This window comes from Lissotriton vulgaris, chromosome 5 (genome assembly GCF_964263255.1).
Source record: "Lissotriton vulgaris chromosome 5, aLisVul1.2, whole genome shotgun sequence".
Taxonomy (NCBI): Eukaryota; Metazoa; Chordata; class Amphibia; order Caudata; family Salamandridae; genus Lissotriton; species Lissotriton vulgaris.
Window position 1 is genome coordinate 688229005 of NC_141693.1, and position 19606 is coordinate 688248610.

Genomic DNA, 19606 nt, shown 5'->3' on the forward strand with positions numbered 1-19606 from the left:
CCCCTATAATTTCACAGTCCTGGGCATATGGGTTTTGGCACACCGCCACCTGGGCCTCAATTTTCGGGAAAACTTCCGCATAAAAATTCTCTGGGACCACCTTGGTCCATTTAAGTCTTCTACCCTGGTCGGATGTGCGCAAAGTATGCGCCAATCTAACTGGCCCCGGGATAGGCCCCATTTAATCTCCCCAAGCTACCTCGAGTAAAACAGGATTGTGGTTGCTATAGTGGGAGGGCACTGTGCAATAGGTAGTAACCCTGTTTAGGATCCCTGGTGTTACAAAAAATATAATCAATTACTGATCCGGGGTTGGTACCCGTGAAGGTAGCTATTCTTGATCCCCCTCTGGTTCATACAGGTTAAAATTAGCCAGAAAATCTTCTAGTTCCTCACCTGCGGTGGTATGCTCAAATTGGGGACCTTCGGGACCTTCTCCCCCCTCCTTGTTATTTGCGCCACACACTAGCTTACAAGGATGAATATTAAAATCTCCCAACAGTATGTACTCTGCATCGAAATGTGTATTCTGACTGACTGACGTTAAGACAGCATCTAAACTGGCAATGTTACTATCGCTATTGTCCCTGTTCCAGGAATTATAGAAGTTAATATATAAGGTCCTCCTAGTGGGACTGATTTCCCTTTCAACAATGAGGATGTTGGGGGAGACAGTACTAATCTGTCTTAAAGAACCCTTTAGTTCTAGAGAAAATAAAATTAGGAGGCCCCCCTTAGCTCTACCAGCACAGCTAGGAGTAGCCGCTTTGGAAAAGCTGGTGAACCCATCCATCCAGAAATTAGCAGACGTGTCCCATGTTTCCTGTAAGGCAATAACCTTGTGCCCAGAGACAAAGCTAATCCACTCCTTGTCATTACGTTTGGAATTAATCCCAGCCATGTTCCAGCTTAGTAGCTTGCATGCCCCAGCTTCACCAATCGCTTTGCTCCCTACCTCCTCTGTCGCACTGGTGGGGTCGACTGATAGTCAGTCTATGTCCTCCAGACCCGACAGGGGGGCAAAATGGTTTGCAGTGGCCAACACCGTACCCTCCCGAGCATTCTGGAGGTCACGGGGTTGGCTGGTCTATGTGGTAGTTGGGCACCTTGGGGGTTGTGGGAATGTGTGAGTGTTAATCCTACCCTCACCTAAGGGTGGGCGCCCTCCCATCCTGCTGTTCCCAGGGCCCCTAAATTGCGACATGCGCACCAGAGGGGGATAGAAAAAACCCAGCGGGACAGGTCTTATCTGGTACATTAAGGATATATCAGAACCATCCCAAAAAAGTCTATCTGCTAGATTAGCCCTACAAAAATTAACAACCACACAATCTCCTTGGATGAATTTCCGTTGTTTACCGATCCAACCCACCCTCCTAGCAAAGATGATCTCATCTGCAATGTTCTCGCCACAACATTTATTAGTTTTAGCCATAAAGTCCGTGGCAGATTCAACCTCCTCATCCATTAAAGGGGGGACCCCAATAAAACCAGCTACCAAGGGGGACGCTTCAGGTGGCAAGTGAAGTTTGTGTTTACTATAGGATGCTCTCACGGGGTCTGAAGTGCAAGACAAGTGCTGCGGACATGACTGCCCAGCCAATGTAAGAGACGGTGCTCCCATGGCTGGGGGTAGTGTGTTAATAACCCCTATGCTGCTCTTAGGTTGCAAAACCGCACATGGTGCTTGTACCAAATCCCCCCTCACAGTCACCTTCCTCTGACCCTCACCCTCAGGACACATCGTGCTGTCATTTGGGGCCATATGGGGTGGGGGGTTATTAATGAGTCTATCAATTAATGCACATTTCCTGAGTAATCCTTCTAGGCAAGTGTTTAATGTGTCCACAATGTCTTTCGCAATCCCAACGAGTAGTGGTTCGATCCTGGAGACAAAAAGATCCTCTAATTTTTCCCCCAAAAAGTCATTTGGCAAGTTAGATGGACATGCGCTAACAACGTTGTTATCCAACAATCCCCTAGTTGGTTGGATGATTGTCTGCTGCCTCAATACGGGCTGTCTGACTGGCGGGGTGGGGGTAGGTTCCTTGGCTGTGGGGCATATGAGCGGAGGATTGGCGATAGTCACAACGGGGTCTAATGGTACCGGAGGGCGGCCATTAGGTGTTATACTGTCCAAGTCTGGAGGGGTGGATGGGACGGTGGTTGGCAAGGGAGTAGCTGACAAACCCAGTTCCAACTCGGCATTGGCAATTTCCTTCGTTACTTCGCCCACCACCGATGTTAGGTATGTCATGATAGAATTAGAGTGTCTTGGGACTTTAGCTTGCTTCCCACCCTCCTCCATATTTGTGGCTTTCTTGCGCTTACCCATTATCAGCAACAGTTGTTAATGGGGTGGCCAAGCCCGGCCTCCTTCGGCCCCGGACGGCCACAGACGGCCCGCCCTCTGCCCGGGCTCCGCCCGACGCCGTCCGCGCGCGTCCGCGACGCGGAGGAAGCTGTCTGTTTTTTAACACCTCCGGTGGCGCCAAACAGGAAGTGGGCAGTGTTCTCCCGAGGCAGGCTGGGAGCTGTAGTCTCGACCCCGCTCCGCGGCCGAGCGTGACCACCAGCTCGGCTGCGGGGGAAACCACAGCGTCAGGGACCCAGCACCGTTGTGATGCCCAGAAGAACCAGTGGGGCAGGTAAGATGCCAGACCCCCTCGCTCTGTGCCTTCTCGGTTTTTGCGCGACCCCCACTCCTCTGTGAAAGCGGCGACACTTATGCAATTTCATTGCAATTTCATTAATCTCATATGCCATTTTTCTTCTGTTAGCTGAATTTTGTAGGCCTGAAATGCAATTTCCCTGGAAGCTCTCGCTTTAGAATTAACAGTTTTAATTATATGTGTGCTGTGAATTTCGTTCTTTGTCACTTTTTATGTTGCAGGAGTAAAAAAGTGCCCTTGTTAGCTAGAATGTCTTTGTGTTATTAATAAGACAAGGGGAGTAGGCGATACATTGTAAGCTCAAGCAGATACAGGATTTTGTTGTGTTTTCAAACCAGAGAAGGCATGGAAATCAAGGTCAACATGTTGTCATTCAGCAACACCGCTATCCCATGGAAAATTACCTTTGAGATCCTGTTCAGAGTGGATGGCGTGACCTGCAAGGACTCCTGGGAAAATACCTGTACTAATGTGATGTGAAGGTAGGGAAAGTGCCCGCTTCCCCAAAGATGCTTAAGTAGGGATGTTATTTTAGCGATATTGTAGAGATAGATTGACCCTTTATTTTCATCAACTCTCCATGCAGGAAAATTTTGACTCATGCCTTTTGATCCTCGGCATCCTATTTCTTGAATTAATTGCTTTGTGAATGTTGCATCTCCTCAACTTTATTCGCAGATTTGGCTTTATGCTGATTCAGATGTATTTCTACACTCTTGTTTGAGGTGTCTTTATGTCCAGTTATTTATGGCTTTGTAATAAATTAACTAACCTGATGTAGTCATCTGTGGTGAATTGATTGGCATTAATAATGACTTTCTCCCCTGCACGCATTACATGCTACTAAAAATGAACCATCGGATTGTGATTCTAGAGTAGGTCCAGAACATATGGGCCCGGCACTTTAAGTTGGTAGCAGAGGATGGTTTACACATGAAGTGAGGGAACCTAGAAATTCAGAGTCCCAAAATAGAGCCCAATGATCGAGAACCTAGGGAGTGACGGAATTTGGTGGAGATGGTGCAGCAAGATCAGAAGCAAAAGGAGGATTGGTTATCAATAGGGTGTATGGTGTGTGTGTTAGATTGCGGGAATGAATTGATTGTGTGATGTCTGGTAGAGTTTGCTTGAGAGTCGAGTGAATGTGGTTTCGGGCCTGATGTGGTCCAAGGATTGAGATTCTAGTCTCAGGTCCCAAAGTTTCCTACATATGGGCCCGGCACTTTAAGTTGGTAGCAGAGGATGGTTTACACATGAAGTGAGGGAACCTAGAAATTCAGAGTCCCAAAATAGAGCCCAATGATCGAGAACCTAGGGAGTGACAGAATTTGGTGGGGATGGTGCAGCAAGATCAGCAGCAAAAGGAGGATTGGTTATCAATAGGGTGTATGGTGTGTGTGTTAGATTGCGGGAATGAATTGATTGTGTGATGTCTGGTAGAGTTTGCTTGAGAGTCGAGTGAATGTGGTTTCGGGCCTGATGTGGTCCAAGGATTGAGATTCTAGTCTCAGGTCCCAAAGTTTCCTAAGATCCGGGGATATATTTAAAGGTATAGAAAACCCTGAGATTTTTTGTGATTGTCTAACCGAAGAATTTTGGAGTTGTCGTGAGACATCATTAACAGTTTCACCTAAGACAGGGAACTTTGTGGGAAAGGGTCATATGGAAATCGTTTAGTGGACTTTGTGTACAGAGGCGAACTATACTGATTCAGGTAAGTAGCGCAGGTCGAGGGTTGCCGTGTGTGTATGTTCTTAGATGACTGAATTCTATCGCTCATTTTAGATGGCAGACAATTACGGAGTTTAAGACGATTGTTTGAGTGAATGTGTACGGACAAATTGTAAAGGAGGGCAAGCCACTGCGAGACGTGAAGGTGATGTCAGAGTTTGCCATGATGCAATAGGTCAGTTGGTGTAATGTCGCACGGGGATTGGTACCTACCATCGGAAAGTTGTGGTTGGAAAATATTGTTCAGCCTGGAGGCGCTACAAAGCTGGGGCACGCCCGACCACCTGGGCATTTCTTTTTACTCCACGGAAGGGCTGTTGTTAAGGAGCTGCACACCAAGGACTCACCCGTTTGTCCCCCTGCCTGCCTGCTGCTGACTGCCGGGTTCTCCACGCCGAGTCCTCCTGCCGCCGCACTAGCAACACCTGCGGCCGCTGTTGGGAGGAACTCGGTATCCCAGGGGTCACCGCGGCGGCGCTTCAGGAGCGCGTCATCAACTTGCGCCTGGAGGCGCTACAAAGCTGGGGCACGACCGCAACACGGGACGCGAGCGGGACGCCCGGACGAAGCACGGACCAAGGGCGGGCCCGTCTAAGCCCGTCCAAGACCATCCAGGACCGTACCGGCCCACCCTTCTAACATCTGCTGCTTTACCAGTAAGGAGTTTCACCTTAAAGTTTTCTACGAACAGTATACTGTACTTTTGTCCCACTTTAAACTTTTGTGTCCTGAAGCAATCACTGGATGGACAATATCCTGAAGAACTATTGCTATAGTGGCATATACTAAAGACCTATAGTTGGATTACCTGCTTGCACGAACTGCCATGTCTAGCAAGGGATCTACCAACTTACTCACCCCGCATGGGAGGGCAAATGTGATAGGGCCATTAGATGCCTATTTAACTAAGAGGGTTGCAGCCTTAGAGCATGAAATTGCCCTTGTTGAAAGGCGATTATCATTTGGCTCACAAAGAAGTATGTTGTCCTCAAAAGACACTAGTATATCACCAATACCATCACCCACACAAATTGTACAGACAGATAAACCTGTAGATATAGATGTCCCGCTCATATTCCAAGATTACTCACCTTCTCGTATCATAGGGAACAGCCCCTCCCCTAGCAAGGTTCCTTTAGAACTCTCTTCAGACCTTTCCTCCGTTGAGCCCTCTTTACTACAATTGCCGTTACCAACTCCTAAGGGTAACATAGATAAACCCTTAACAGGCAACCCGCCTACAAGAGTACATTTGAAGAGGAAAAAGGGCCCGCCTCTGAAGGGGAGAACCACGAAAGTTCCTAGACTTTCTAGAAAAACTATCCTAGGAAAGACTCCATCGAACAACCCCAGGAAAAACCAGCAAAGGGCCGAGCCTTTACATATTATAACCCCTCCCGTACAAGTAGACGGTGTATTTCCGTATACTGTGGAAAACATAGAGCACCTCATGAAATCATTAATAATGCCTCTACTAGAGAGGGTGAAAAAACTGGGCAATGATCTGTCCAACCTAACCGAATTAGTAAATGAAAACAGTAAACTTTTGAAAGATCTGGCACCTTATATAAAATCAGATCGCACTAAACAACCTGCCGCCATAGAAGGCCAGAAACCCCATACCATGGCCCCATAGACACGTTCTGATAAGGTGCATCCTGCACCACATCATAACACAAAAGAAAGTCTTCTCACCAAGAGGGTTAAGGAAACCGTCCCACCGAAACAAATCAGGATAGATCCACCAAATCCAGCACTAGAGACCAAAACTCCCACTCCCACAGGGGCCGGGGCGTGGACCACAAACGGGAAAAAAGATAAAGGTACTTTTAATACTGCCCACAAAAATATTCCCCCGCCAAGACCTGAACCAACAAGAAATCTGAGTAAAGTTGGACGACCACAGAGAAAAAAAACACAATACTCACCACCATATAAACCTACCACCCGATTCGGCCCCCTTTGTAATTATACTCACAGGGGTTCCTGAGCTCCCAGAAGGTAGGCGGGAAGGCTACTTCTTTGATCTAAAAAACAAGGTAACCCACTGGCTTAGAAACAACAGACCATTGCCGCCTCACCTCAATGGAGAGATAACAAACGTGAGGAGACTGGGGATGGTAGGACAGAGGCCCAAAGACATACCAGGGGATGTGATTGCCATCAATTTCAGGGACCATAGGGTGGTTACTCATATCACTGACTGGTATGACACGCGGGGTGCAAATGGTATCGCCACGAGGGATCTGAGTTATTTCTACCCTCGGTCACTAGTGACACCACTGCAGGATGGAAACTTTTTTAATAACCCCTCCGAACGCCCCTTTGTTCCCTCTCTATTGAATATGAATCGAGGGCCCAGGAGACCTCCGTGACAATACTCTAGGGATAACCCAAGATTGAGATTGCCTAACAGACATCTCAGTGTATGGGGTGGGCATATGGATTTTGCTCCGCGCCCCTCATATGTGCCACAATGGCAAATCCCTTTAGTTAATAGATACGATGCTCTGTCAGGTCTTGAAGATCTAGACTGACAGGCACGGTACTCTGATCAGGTGGAGACACTCACAGTAATCGAGACGCTACCAGCAACCCATTATAATAAGCAACTACAACAGCTAGCAATGACTAATAACGTTACACTTGGGTCACCAGAAACTGTGTTAGAGACAACTGGAGCGTCAGAGTCGCACTTAGCTAGGGATTATAAGGAGATAATAGTTTTAGATCAATGCCACCAATTGTTACTTCCAGAACAATCCCACTCATCCTCTCCTCCTATAATGAATCCACAGCATACCCCTACCTTGCCCATCTTAAACACCAGCGGGAATTTTGGACCTACTCTGGATGGACTTATTAATATTAACCATACACATACATTGCTCTCCTGGAATGTAGCGGGTTTGGCAAGTAAAATCACTCTTAACACGTGGGTGGATGTCATCCGAAAGCATTGCATCCTTTGTTTACAAGAGACCTGGCTCCTGGATGAAATCCACATAACAGGTTATCAAACTTTTCACTCCCCAGCCACCGCTTCTACTCAGGGTCGCAATAAGGGGGGTCTCTGCATATATGTATCAACAATGGGGGATGTTAAAGTGCATAAATTTCAGTCAAGTCTGTATTACCAAATCCTAACCTTTGAATGGGGCTTTTTGCATAATATTATCTTAGTGAATTTTTATAATAATATGCCGAGCACTGAGATGGAGCCCATTATGGCAGAAATCTTGAGTTCCATTGAGATGCTAGGAGAAGAAGTTGTGGGGGAAAAACTGATCATCTGGGTGGGGGATTTCAATTGTACCACCTGCCCGCATTATGAACTAGGTTTGTGCGGCCTGGCAGACTACGGGGAGGATGGTCCAACACACTTTACCCACACCAAGATGGGAACCCTCCTTAATGACATTGTTTTTCACTTTGACCTGTCAGTTATCAATCAGGTATGCTTACCACCTGCCCCTTTTGAGCCAACTTTTAATGGTCGGGGTTGTAATTCCACGATAGACTTTGCACTAATTTCCCCCATTACACCTGGGCTCATAACCCATTGGGAAACGGGGAAAGTCCCGTTGAGTGACCACTATCCGCTAATCTTTAATATACATGTTTTGGGGCAACAAAGCAAAAAACCTACCATTTGTGCTTATCCGATTAAGATTAATTTGACAAAAGAAAACTGATATGTTGTTAGATGGGAAAAGATTCAACCCCTAGGTTTCCTTCAATACCTTGTTTCTTCGTGCGCAGCTGATATTTCAGTGTGCCTCGAAGAAAATAATAATCGAAAGGAGGTAATGGCTGCCTTCACACAATTAAAAATGTTATGGTTCGAGTACCCAAAGGAAACATTAAAAAATCCCCAGGCTGGTTTGACAGCAAATGCACTGTGGCTCTGAAAGAGTTAAAAAGGGCCCTACGCCTAGTACCTAAAAATCCAGACCACATCCACCAGACTAGGAGTCATATAAATTAGCAATTAAAGCTAGGAAATCCAAATTGAAAAGTGAGGCTTGGGAGTCCCTAACGGAGGCATCCAGACAGAGAAATAGTTCTGCCTTCTGGAAGGTGGTTAAATCCTCATACAAACTGAATAATAACGAGAATACTATAGATATAGCCATAACTGGTGACACTTGGGTAGATCATTTTAAGCAACTGTATAATTACCCTACTCCTGGTACAGGTACACTAATTCCAGGGGTGTGTCCATGTCCACTTACATCAAGGGCAATCCCTAATAATCCCGATGTTCATTCTCAACCTAACCCATTTCCCATAGATATACTATTCACCCATCAGGAAGTATACAACGCTATCAGGGAGAGTGCATCTGGTAAAGCGCCAGGACCGGATTGTACCCCGGTGGACGTTTATAAAGCAGAACCTGATTTCTGGGCACCATTGCTTACAAATGTTTTAAACATGGGAAACCAGTGTGGGTTCATCTCTACCTGGCCAGATGCCATCGTGGTCCCTATTTTCAAAAAAGGCAACAGAGATGATCCAGCCTGCTATAGGCCAATATCCTTGTTAGATGGCCTTATGAAGGTGGCGGGTAGGATAATCTTAAAAAGAATTCAACTTTGGGAGGAAAACCACCAAACGGTTTCAAATCTCCAATATGGGTTCAGAAAGGGAATAGAGACGATAGAGCAATGCCTAAATTTGTCCCTTCTTATCTCCAAATACTCCCAGGCCAAACATGGAACACTTTTTATAACTTTTATTGATCTTAGTTCCGCGTTTGATTGTGTTGATCATGGCTTTCTCTGGTCTACCCTGCGGGATATTAGTATCGACACATGCATTATCACCTTTATCAAAGAACTTTATAAAGATGCAGGGGCTAGAGTGAGGTACGGCCAACAGGGGGAATGCTCAGATAAATTTTCCATCTCTAGAGGGGTTAGACAAGGTTGCATATTGGCGCCATTGTTATTCACACTATATATTAATTCTATTGGTGAGCATTTGTCAACCCTAACTAATGATTACCCTACTGTTAATGGTTCCCCGGTGCCCATTTTGTTATATGCCGACGACGCGGCCATAATGTCCAGGACCAGAATCGGCTTACAGCGAGCTGTAGATAAGTTCACAAGTTACATGAGGGACAGAGACTTAAGAGTTAACATCTCAAAAACTTATACTATGCCCTGTGCACCAAAGATTAATAGGGCCCCCTGCACTATATTCCTGGACAATCAAAGAATAGCAACAACAGATAGATTTTGTTACCTGGGAATTTTGTTTGACAGGCGGGGCTGCTGGCAGGCTGCTATTGCAGCCCGGAAACTGGCTTTTAGCCGAACCATAGGTGCTTTACGCTCTTTCTCTCATAAAATAGGAGGTAAACCAGCTAAGGATTTAATCCAGGTTTACAGAGCGAAGTGCGTATCCACAGCCACTTATGGCGCAGGGCTATGGGGCATTGAGAAAGACCATTCCCTACAGAGCTGTGAAAACCAATTCCTTTGCCATTTTTGGGAATGTCAAAAACAACATCCACATATATGTCACATATCGAGGTGGGAGTCACTTATATTAGTGACACTATTAAGATGTCCCCTATCCTGCTCTGGCACAAGGTATGGACCACGCAGGAAGCTAAATTGAATAGAGACCTTATTAAAGACTGCCTAGCACTGGATGGGGTAGGTAACATAAAATGGTTATCCTATGTGAGAACATTACTCACTGAAATGGGCCACCCTGAGTTCTTTGATAACCCTAGTACCCTAGAAGGGATACCCAGAAAAGCACTGAAAAAGATGATAACCATCCATTTAGATACCATCAGATGGAATAGTGAAAAATCCAAAAATACAGTGCTTAACTACCAGGAAATTACACCGAAGGAGGGACTTCAATCCTACCTAGTCCTGGTACAGACTCCCTACCCTAGAATGCTGCTGACTCGCTTACGTTTGGGGTCTTTTTTTCGCATGGTCACTTTACCTACTTGTAATGATTGGTCTACCACCAAACTCATATGTCCTTGTGATAGCGCATCATTCCAATCTAATATTCATATCATGTTCTTCTGCAAGTTTTATTCAAACCCCAGGAAACAATTCTTGATACCTTTCCTTAAACGTTGGGGGATTTGTAAATGCAGATCCGCATACATGAAAATGCTACAGCTAGAAGATAATCATGTAGTTTACACTGTTTCATGCTTTTTAAAATCTGTTGTAAACTGGAGAAAATCTATGTTTTAAGCCTTTTTTCTTACCCTGGACTGATGATGTTTTTAATGAAATGCCTGTTTTTTAGTCATTTTAACGAATCTGGAGGTAAAGATCTTTTTCATACAAGCTATTTTCGTAATGTACTGATTAATTTTATGATACTCTCAAGTGTTTTTTTCTAATGCATATATGGATGTACAAATGCTTTTATGATTTTAACTAAAAATCGAATAAAGCTTGTTTTGATTTTGATTTGATATTCTTCAGTCGTCAAAATTTTAACGCACTTCTATTCAATTATGCGCTGTTTTAGCGTTTTGCGGATCTATTCAGGGGGGATCAAGGGGTTGTTACTCAAGTGGGCAATGAAGTGCCCCCTGAGAATACTCCAGCACACTATATGATGACAAAAGTAGGGCTCCATACTATAATTTGCTTAAAAATTTGCACAAAATTACTGAAAGAGAGGGTGAATTGTAATTTCCTTGTTTTGGTTTGTTTCAGTTGGATGTGGTGCACCTGTTGAGAGGAGTGATGTTTGCGCTGAGACCTTAGCCTAGACCAACACAGTTTGAGGTGTTAGAGGCATGGATGCATGCAGCACATGCAAAGAAAAGGGAGATATACCAAGGGAAGATGAGGAAAACTTTGAGGGCATGTGTGGAAGAGAAATTGGAAGTACAGCTTAAGAGATGGAGAGTGGATACTGTTGAGGAAGAAAGACTGTACCCAATGCTGGTAGGAGAGGTAGACCCTCAGAACCGAAAAAGAAGGTAAATTTGAAATGATGGGAGTGATACTGAGAACAGCTTGTTGGATGGGTAGTTTTCTGAGCATCCTGCACTCTGAGGAGGTAAGGCAAAAGGTGGTGAATACAGCAAATGTGAAAAGTGTGTCAGCACCTCAAAAGGGTCCTAGTACATGATTTGTGGGAAGAATCTCTGCAGGAGGAAGGGGGCAGGAGTGTCCGCTTTAGGAGGCATGAAACAAAATGGAGTTAGCGCTGCTTCACGGTTACCGGAAGCTCTTACAGTACCGGTCACCAATGGTCCTGTTGTCCCTGTGTATAACCCGAGCTCGGTGGATAACCTTAGTCAGCGACAGTCACTTCAAGTAAAAGGAATCATATTGGGACGGTCGGGGAACACAAATGGAAATCGTCTATCTCTAGTACTTGCAGAAACTAGTGCCACTTTACCAGCTACTGCTGACCCTTTGGGAATAGGCATAGGTTGTAGTACTACACGATCCATACCTATGGCAAGTACTAGTTTAGACTTGAGAATGTGGGAAACACCAGTGAAAGGACCAGTGTGTACAACTTCAGAAGCAAGTGCAAGTCAGGGAGTTGCTGGAAATTAACATGTCCTAGATGTTGCAGACTTAGAGACTTGGTTGAGGAATTATAATAACAGCAAGGAAGGTCAGAAAAGTACACCAAGTCAGGGAACCATGAAGGCTGCAGTAAAGGTGAAACTATTTGATGTGGTGAGGGTTGAAGGCTGAGGTAGACAAGATCATCAGTGTGAATCTACCTTTGACCTGTGGTTTAAAGCAAAGGATGACACCCGCAAGGCGAGACAATCACATGAGAGGTATAAAGTAGACCTGTCTTTTATTTTAATATATATATTTTTATTAAACGTTTTTCATTTATATCAACAGCTCTTCATTTCTTTTTTATCGTCATATATCGGGAAGACATTTCTTACATCACACATGTCGCAAGGTTAACAGAACCACTTCAACTTACAGCACAGGTGTTATTCAAGTGCGATAGACAACAATCATACATAATACAACATAATGTCTTTTATGAGTGCAGTCAGATCGTTGTTGACCATGCCATACTAGTCATATACTGTGTATAGTACGTAATGTCCAGTGAAGTATTGGGAAGAGTGGCATATTGATTCGACTGAGACCGCGAAAAAAGGGAAATACAGAAAAAAGAGAGGAAAAAAGGAAACCGTAAACCAGACTAACCTGGAGCACCCATAAAGTAGACCTGTCTTGAAAGAAAATTATACTGAGCAATAGCTGGAGGAAAAGAGAATGGCAGGATTGAAAACACACATCCAAGAGTTGGTTATATGAATATGGGCTTGAAGTATGCTGGATCAGTGGAAGGAAAGGTTGTCTAAAAAGAAGAGTGTAAGGAAAGTGACAGGGGAAACGCCACCTCCAGGATGGGGAACCCTGGGAGTTGAGGCATATCCACTATGATAGGTGCGTAGCGGAGGGTATGTGCATTTTCAATGGAGTAGATGTGACCTAGCTGCATTCACAAATGATTTCTATAGGTTGAGAATGAAACCTGCTAAATGGTACAAGCAAGTCGATCACTTTTTTAAGATATTGATGGTGTTGTGGATTGACTTAAATACTCTGTTCGAAATTGTGGTTCCTAGCGATCTATGGTCTGCAGGTAAAATTGCTGTGGAATGGCCTGCTGCTGAGCCCCAAAGGGATCTTGTAACTCATGGTCCTTCACCTTTGGTCATGAAAAAGTACAATCAGGTGATCACATGGTTGCAGTACAAAATAGTCCCTCAAGACATTAGGGGCCAGATGTAGGAGCCCAAATACCGGTTGGTAACGGCCGATTTCGGCCGCTACCGACCGGTATTTAGGAATTGGCATGTAGGGGCCCTATTTTACCGATATGGTAAATTTACCGAATCGGTAAATTTACTGAATCGGTAAAATACCGAATCGGTATTTTTACCGAATCGGTAACTTCCTGATATAGGTGGGACTCTTCTGAGTCCCAAAGGCCTTGCAGATTCGGTATTTTACCACCCAATCCAATCGGGTGGTAAAATACCGAATCCAGGTGTGCATGCACATGTGTGCATGCACACGTATGCCATGTGACAGACAGGCATGCCTGTATTTGGAGTGCTAAAGGGTGTCAAAGTGACACCCCCGCACCCTTGCTGGAATCGGTATTTACCGAATCGGTAAATACCGATTCGGTAATGCCCATTGATTCCTATGGGCTTCAATGCCCATAGGAATCAATGGGCATTACCGATTCGGTAAATACCAATTTTTACAGAATCGGTAATTCAATTACTGATTTTACATACATCTCCCCCCTTCTATTTTACTGATTCATAAATACCGAATCAGTAAAATTCGGTATTTATGAATCGGTAAAATAGAATTACCTACATCTGGCCCTAGTTGTATTAAGATAGATCATACGACCCAGGAGCCTAAAGAGTCAGTGCATGCCTATTACGAGAGGCTTTTGCAAGCTTTTGACGTAAAACAGTGGGTAGGACACACTCAACCCAAACGACATGGGTTAGTTCGTCTCAAAATTTGTGACAGGATTGAGGCCAGAAATCAGCCTTATGATCCAGCAGCATTTGATCTGCTGGCAGAACAAATTATGGACGAAATTCTATGGTATGCCCGGTATTGCAGTGATGAGGTGGGTTCCTAGCATATGAGGATGAAGGAGAAGTTAATGCTGGTTCAAATGTGAAAAACACAGAAGGGAGAGCAGGTGCAGGCAACTGGAGGGATAGTCATTTGTAATCAAGGGAATGTCCAAGGAGCAGTCCAGGGTACATCAGGTCCAGTGGGACAGGTGAGAGGAAGAGGTGTCTTCAAAGGTCCCCAAATAGGGATCCATGTTGGTACGCTGAAAAAGACAACTGCCTGTCATTTTTGTTATCAAGCATTGGAAACATGGGTGCCGCTTAAATCTGGCCAACCAGGTGCAGGAGAAGAACTCATGCAAGTGACAGATGTGGTAAATAAGTTACCGTCTTTACACGGTCAAGATCCCTTAATGCAGGAGGGAATCAGAACCAGTCAGTGCAAGTGCTGCAACCTCCGAGAACCTAACAGAGCAAGCGAACGTACCATCAGATGCCCTTTATGGAAGCACTAGATGGATTTGATCAGGACCCGTCCCTATGATGGTGTCTGAAGGGGGAGGAAAATTGTAATCTTGGAGCAGTCTTAGAGGTAGACCAGACCAGAGTGGACCATATGTAGAATTTGACATAGATGGTCATTCCGTTACATTCTTGATTGATACTGGTGCTATCTATTCTACTATGAGATCTTCAGTAGCCCCAAACCTAACCCCCTTGGGAAAATCAATCCAAGTTGTAAGAGATGCGAACAAAAGAATGGCAAACCCTTTTACAGAAGAGGTGCCAGTGAAAATCAGAATTTTCCAAGATCATCACCAGTTTGTGGTGTGTGATTCGAGTCCAGTCTGTTTATTAGGTTGTGCTCTCCTGTGCAAATTGAATTGTACCATCTATTGTACGCTGAAGGGAATTGAGTTGCAGACTAATGACGAGGCCCTCGCTTTCAAGTTGGTGAATCAGAATCATTATATGGCCATGTTTACTTTATTGACAGTTGAGGACATGCCACTGGACTTGCGAGATACCATCTCTCCAGTGGTATGAGATTCCACAGGAGAGGATATGACTGATTCGAGGAGTCGAGCCAGTCTGCATACTGATTAAACCAAATGCAGAATTTCTGAGTACACCTCAGTACAACCTGACCTCAGAAACTGTGGCAGGGATTACACCTGTGATTGAGTCCATGATTGACAGGGCATTTTGAAGGAGATCATAGGATGTCCGAGCACTTCGCACATCATGGGATTGCAGAAACCAAACGGGAAGTATTGAATAGTTTAGGACCTCAGGAAGGTAATTCCTTGTTGTCCTTTGGTAGCGAATCCATCTCTGATCTTATTCCAGATTCCTTGTGAAGCAGTCTGGTTTATCTTGACTGACCTTTGTCAGGCATTCTTCTACATTCCATTGCATGAGAAAAGCCAAATGTTATTTGCTTTCTGTTTGGAAAATGATGTCTTGAAATGGTGTTGTATCCCTCAAGGGTATACTGAAAGCCCATCCATCTTCAATCAGGTATTGAAGAAAAACCTTGAGAGTTTGATTTTACACCAACACTCAATGTTAGTTCAGTACATTGATGACCTCCTCATTGCATCTGAAACCCCAGAGTCTTGCAGGGATGATACCATTGCTTTACTGAACCACCTGGCTGACAATGGCAATAAGCTATCTCCAAGCAAACTTCAGTACTGTCTGACTGGAGTTCAGTACTTGGGTCCTTGAATTGAGAGAGGCACGAGAAAGGTGTTACCAGAACGAGTGAAGGCGATCATGAAAATGAATCAGCCTACTACAGAGAAAGAGGCCAGGATGTTCTTGGAAATGGTTGGCTATGACAATGGATTCTGAATTTCTCCTTGATGGCAAAGCCTTGTAGGCACTTAGCCACAAAAATGTGAGTGATCTGGTACCTTGGAATAACAACTGCTTACTTACCTTCTTAGAGTTGAGAGAGTGCCTTTTTCGCACTCCAGCTTTAGGAATGCCTTATTAAAACAAAGCAGTTTTGCTGTCCCCCCACAAAAAGGAAAGTTCTGCTCTTTCTGTACTCACCCAGACACATGGAGGTGCCCGTAGACCATTGGCCTATTTCTCATACATTAGATCCTGTCGCTTCAGCGTTGCCCAGATGTCTCAAATCCAATGCTGTAACAGGGGGTCAGTATTGAATGATGTGAAAGCATTGAGAGGGGTCATCCACTTACTGTATGTGTAACACACTCAGTTGAACGCCTCAAGAAGAGGATCAAAACACAGAATTTGACTAGTAACAGGCTGACCAGATACAAATGGGTGCTGCTTGCAGCAGAAAATGTAACTCTAAAGTGTTGTTCTGTGTTAAATCAATTGTTGGAAGCATTGCAGTTACCAAAGGAAGTGGCGGTAGTAAAGTGTGCAGCTCATGGGAAGGGAGATGATTTTGTCACCACGGGAAACAGCTTAGAGGATGAAGTTGCATGCATTTTCACTGAGGAATATATTGGCGAGAGTGCAGAGAAGAACAAACTCAGCATGATGCTAGCTGTTGTAGACACATGGGGTGAAGTTAGGCCTTTGAAAAAGGAGGCAACAGATCCGTAACAAGCGTGTTGGATGAGAGTAGGTTGTGAGAAGGAAGAAGGTGGCATATGGGTTTCAACTGATGGTAGGGCAGTGTTACTGGATTGTTTGCTGAATCCAATGGCAAGGCAGATTCATGTAGCAGCTCACATAGGAAGATATCCAATGTTGAGGTTGTTCAGGTAGACCTGGTTTATTCTGAGGTTCCGTGTGATTGCAAAAGCAGTGTGTCATCGGTGTGTTACATGTCAACAAATGAATGCTAGGAACAAATCTTTTGTTGCATGGAGTCACATTGTAAGGTCAGAGGGTCCTTTCAATCCTATTGGACTTTGTTGAGATGCATGTATGTAATGGATTGAGATACATTTTGGTTGTTATGTGCATCTTTTCTTGGTGGTTGGCAGATTATCCAACTATAAGGTGTGACAGTCTCACAGTAGCAAAGTTGTTGCTGAGGGAGCTTATACCTCGTTTCAGATTTCCAACTACATTGGAGTTGGATAGAGGAACTCTTTTCCACAGCGAGATCATGAAGCTGTTGTGTACTGCCTTGAGTGTGGATCAGAGACTGTATTGCAGTTACTGGCCAAAGGCATCAGGCATTGTGCAGCAGATCAATGGGACTCTTTTATTTTAATTTTTTAATTTTTTTTATTTTAGTAGTTTTGTATAGCGCTACCTAGACCAAAGGGTATCAGAGCGCTTCACAACATATACATCATATACAGTAGTTAGCAGATATTCAACTATACAGAATCTGTCATCTAAATGATTGTACCCAGAGGGAATCTTGAGTTGCGACTGCGTTGTCAGACTCGAAGTTTTAGAAAAATGGAGTGACAGTTGGGGGCAGTCCGGGGTCTGTCAGTTCCCTCGAGTACGGTCGAGGAAGAGGTATTTGAGTAGCCTCTTGAATTTTAAAAAACAAGGGTAATGTTCTAATGTGGGGAGGAATGGAGTTCCAGATTTTAGGAGCGTTACCAGCAAATGATTTGGCTGAGGTTCTGTGCTTGCGAGTTTTAGGAGGAATGAGCAGTAGATCGCTGGAGCTCCTGAGGTTCCTGGACTGGCCTGCCCAGGTGAGCTTGGCGGCCAGGTATTCTGGTTTGCCTGTGTGCAGGGCTTTGTGCATGATGCAGGCTGTTCTGAAACTGGCTCGCAACTTCACTGGCAGCCATCTGAGTTCTCTGAGGGCTGTAGAGATGTGCTCAAATGTCTTAATTCCGGAGACCATTCTTGCTGCTGCGTTGAGTGTCATCTTCAAGGGGGCAAGGTGAGATTTTTCTGTCCATGTCAGGGTCGCGATCCCGTAGTCTATTCTGGAGAGGACTAATGCTTGGGTGGCTTGTTGAAGGTCCTTGGGTGGGAGGAAGTGTTTTATTTTGTAAAGTAATTTTAGGTTGAGAAAGGCACTTTTAGCAGATTTTGAGATGTGTTTCTTCATGTCAAGTTTTGGGTCTAGGGTGATCTCTAGAGATTTCACAGAGTCTGCCAGGGAGAGGTTGCCATTGAGGGCATCAATGGCTTTGAGCCATTCTTTGATTTGAGGGTTATCATCTTTGTTAGAAATGAGTAGTATTTCTGTTTTGTCTTAGTTTAGTTTCAGGTGATTGGTTGTGAGCCAGTCTTGTACCTCCTTGAGCGTATTGTTTAGTCTCTGGATGTCGTCAATTGAGGTTGTTTCCAGATAGAGCTGCGTGACGTCCGCATATAGATGAAAGGGGATATTGGATTTTCTGAGTAGCGAGGTGAGGGGTTCGATGTATATGTTGAAGAGCTGTGGGGAGAGTACAGACCCTTGAGGAACAACTCTGATGACCGGGTGAAGTTCGGATTCGAAGTTTTTGATTTTTATTCTCTGTGATTGGTTGTGAAGAAAGGAGGAGAACAATTGAAGGACTGTCTCTTGTAAACTGACTCTATCTTGAAGAACCCTTAGGAGCAGGTTGTGGTTGACTGTATCGAATGCAGCTGTGTGCTTCTACATCTTTAAAATGGCCTGTTGTATTGCCCTTGGTTCTAATGAGCTTGCGCAGCGTTCCTGATAGAAGAACTGGGTTTTTGTCCCATGAAATCCTCATGGGAATGGTGATGCACTTGCCTGCAGTGCATTCTACAACATTGATAAGCATCACAGATGACTTGATATTGACTACTGTAAAGGATTGGCTGATGTGGTTTGTTCTGTGTCTCATCTGCAACAATGGTACTGACATCAAAAGACCTTTGCCACGAAATAAGCCTTGGAGACTGGGTTCTTGTCCAAAAGTAAATGAAGAAGCATGGCGTGGACCATATCAAGTGATCTTTGGTGACGAATACTGCTGTGAAGTGTGAAGGATTACTCAATTGGATCCACGCTTCCCATTCAGACGAGCCTCAGGGCCCTTTGATGAAACAGCTAGAGCCGAAAGACGTTGCAAGGCCGAACACGAATGAATCCACCGCGGATCTGCATTTACAGCAAATCCTCCAAGAGATGAGCGAAGGCTTTGCTACAATTGTGGATAAAGTAGACCGCATGTCTTCTAGGATGGACGCCATTGTTCACAAGGTGGACCAACACGAGGAGCGGTTAAAGGAGACTGAACGTTGCATCTCTGACAATGATGATACCACTGCTGCCCATGGCACACAGCTAGCGAAAATGGACAAATTCCTCCGTGTCATAGCTGCTAAGAACAAGGACTTGGAAGCCCGTAGTCGACGGAACAACATCCGCGTTACGGGCATTCCGGAGTCCACTGACACGGGGCGCATGGAGGACTATAGTGAAAACCTACTCAAAGATTCCATTGGGTCGGAAGCTTTCTCTATGCAATTTATAGTGGAACGCGCACACCGTTCCCTTGGACCACGGCCGAAGCCTGGAACACCGCTGCGGCCCATAATTGCACGCCTGCTGAATTATCGAGATCGTGATGCAGCCCTCCGGGTGGCACGTGCTCAACAACAACTAACCTATAAGGGGGTGCAATTCTCTATATATCCGGACTTTACACCAATAGTGCAAGAGGAAAGGCGCAAATTCGTC